Source organism: Octodon degus, unplaced genomic scaffold (assembly GCF_000260255.1).
Source record: "Octodon degus isolate 3935 unplaced genomic scaffold, OctDeg1.0 scaffold00201, whole genome shotgun sequence".
NCBI lineage: Eukaryota > Metazoa > Chordata > Mammalia > Rodentia > Octodontidae > Octodon > Octodon degus.
This window is the reverse complement of record NW_004524777.1, coordinates 1-3506: the sequence shown is the minus strand read 5'-3', so window position 1 is coordinate 3506 and position 3506 is coordinate 1.

Sequence of the window (3506 nt, the reverse complement as noted above, 5' to 3'; positions counted from 1 at the left end):
CACCTGAGGAATGGATTTAAAAAATGTGGCATTTTTATACAATGGAGTATTACCCAACTATAAAGAATGATAAACTCAAAGGTTTATATTGAAGTGGATGCCACTTGAAGATATACTCATAAGTGAAATAAAGCAGACACACATGTGTAAATATCATATAGTTTCCCTAATATAAGTAAGATCTCAGAAGAAGAAATACAAATAGAAAGGTATAATACAATTAAAAGGGAAGCAAGGACTTGAGGACTAGACAATGAAGAGAGAAAAAGAAGAGTCAGGAAACATGACAGAGGCAAGCCATACAGTTATATGTACAAGATGAGTAAGGCAATGATCCTGAGAATCTTCTGAAGATTTTGGAATCTAGCTGTTATTTGGAAGAATTCTCACCCTGACTAACTATATATACTGACATGTGTGAACTAAGCAACTGCACTGAAGATGGCAATTTTTAATAGCAGGTTCATGCTTGGTGTGCCTGCCATATTGGTCTTCTGAATACGGACTGCTTGTCATGACATGCCAGTTGCTACTGTGCTTTCAGGTAGATGAGTTTTTAAAAAGTGAGGGGGTGGTGAATGTAGGCAGGAGACAGGAAATGGAGTGTTGCAGGGCTGTTCTGCAACAATGTTGTATATGGTTATTTCTCTGGGCTTATGTGTAAACATATATAATTCTTTATTCCTATTTTTAAATATATTTTAATTTTTGTCATATTCTGTAGGGACTTAAAGTTTAACATATCAATACAATATAAAAATTCCTGTTCCATGTTATGCCTAAGATATTTGATATTCAGACAGATAGTGAGGTCAAGCTCAACTGTCTAGGTTATATGGCACTAACAACAAGCTTCTCTTCTGGCTGGTTAACAACCTACTTTTGCAGATCAAAATTAGAGAATAAAGAGGGCCACCATGAAAGCCAACATTTTGGCCCTAGACTTCCAATGTCAATGAAGACTCAAGACATATGAGAACTTGTACTGCAACGTCATGTAACTCAATAGTGTCCCAAATTTTCTGAACAATGAGATAATGAGGCCAAAGAGTAAAGTGATCAGCCATATAGAGTGCACCTAAGGAGAGTCACATGGAGAAAAAACATTCTCTCTGGCTTTCACAGAGAAAAAATTGGCCAAGCAATGGCCGTGACTCATCCACATGGCTGATGCTGAAAAAAGATCTACAATCTGAGGTACAGGGTCTCAGGATAAGTCCTGAGGGCATTTGACTGACCGTATGAGATTCAAAAGCTATAGTTCTAATTACATAGGTCTTGTTGTATCTTGGTCTTAACCATCCAGCAGAAAAGTATAAAATGGAAGTACAAGAAATAAAGCCATGTTGTTATGTTGAGCTGTAGGGGACTCAGGTGAACAACTTCTGATGTTGCCAGTCAAGTGGAAGGCCCAATACTATTATGGACTCCTGGATTATTTTGGAATATTTTGCTGAATTCACACACCTATAACATTTAAATGATACAACTAAACAAAAATGGGATATAGATGAATGACCATTTTGTATCTGTATTCAAAATGGTTAGGATAGATATAAATCTACATTCTCTTAAGGAATCGAGGGATTTGTTCTAACAGTGCTTGTAAATACAATATCATGTCTGCATCCTCTACAACAATTAACCACTAGGAAGGCAGTTTGCAATGTGTTAATTATTGGAACTGTCCTACCAATTTGATTTGAAAGTGTCTCGTTGCTATTTATTTCTCAGTAAAATTATGAAAAATAAATAAAAAAGAACAAAAAAGGAAATAAATGAATGAAACACTTGATGACTTAGATGGAGGTAATGATATTTATTTATTTATTTATTTATTTATTTATGTTTGGCAGTACCTGGGATTGACTTTAGTACCCTGTACTTTCCAAGCAATAACTTATTCTACTGAGCTATCTCCCTGGCCTTTTTAAAATTTTTTCTTTATTTGTTTATTTTTATTTTTTTGAATTTCTAAACAAAATGTTAATTGCACAAAAAATAACTAAAAATCAACAAATGGCATCATATCTGTGTCATCGGCTTCTAGGGAGGAAAATAATCAATCAGTAGAGTCAAGAGGCAAGGTACAGAATGAAAAAAATTCCTTTCCCAGCTATTCCTCAGACAGAATACAAATATCTAGATCATATGAGGAAATCAAAAATTAAATCATCTAAAATTAAAGACCCAATCAAGAAGTGGTCAAGAGAAATTAACAAACATTTCATGCAGAAAAAAATAAATACAGTAAGAAATTAATAAAATTCGACATATCTAGGCATTAGAGTAATGCAAATTAAAGTGATGCTAACATTCCATTTTACTCCAGAAAAAAATGGCAACATGCTGTAGAAGTTGTGGTGAAAATGAACATTCCTTCACTGTTGGTGGAAATGTAAAATAGCACAACTGTTGTGGTAGTTAATATGGAGATTTTCCAAAGAAATGAAATGAGAAATTCCATGGAACCCAGCTTTTCCCCTGCTAGGAATCTTCCCCAAAGAGCTTGAGACATCGTGCTACAGTGATGCATGCATACAAATATGTATACCAGCACAATTTTTAATATCTAAATTCTGGAAATACTCTATATACCCATCAAGAGATGGTTGTATAAACTAAATAATAGATAGATAGATAGATAGATAGATAGAATATTAAATATCATTTAGTATTTCTCATTTGAGTTAAGTCAAATTGTAAAGAAGAGGACAAAGGATGGAAATAATAGAAAAAGGTGGTAGACGTATTTCAATAAGGAACAAGACCAAGGGAACAAGGGTGGATGTTGAAGAGAAAAGAAAATTGGAATTAAAAAGAACAAAGTATTTTATGTACAGAGAACTAATAACTTCAATGTAAACATAATATGCCATAAAATAAGCTAAAAATAATATCAACAAGAACCAAAATTAGTATAGATGAATTGGAGCATGAGGGATGGGGGAGAAAGAAATTAAAAAAAAAAAACATGCTGTGATAACCACTCCCCAAGTTTCTTGTTAACTTCTTATATTGAAAACATGTACTAATAAAATAAAAACTGCTTTAAATGACAGAAAAGAAATGTATTCTGGAAACGACTTTTTGCTTCTAGGAAAGGTTGTCCATGTTATTCTGTGAGTTAGAGGAAATGGAGCAGAAGACAGTGAGAAATGAAGGTGCAGCACTAGACTGGTTACATATAGATAACTATTATTTTATGTGCGCATTTTAGTCCTCATTACTATATATGTATTTGGTAATGTTAAGTACATACTTAATTGAAATACATGGTTTCTAGAGCGCAGGCCCGGCAAGTGAGTGAGACGACCCAGGCCGCGGGATCCTGAACAGACCCGGAGCACAGGCCCCGCGAGTGAGTGAGACGACCAGAGCCACGGGATCCTAAACAGACCCAGAGCGAGCGAGTGAGACTTCCTGGGGCCGAGGGATCCTCTTTTGACCCAGGCTGCAGGCCCAGCAGGGAACCCTTCAGCAGAACTCCCTGCAAGGAGGCTAGA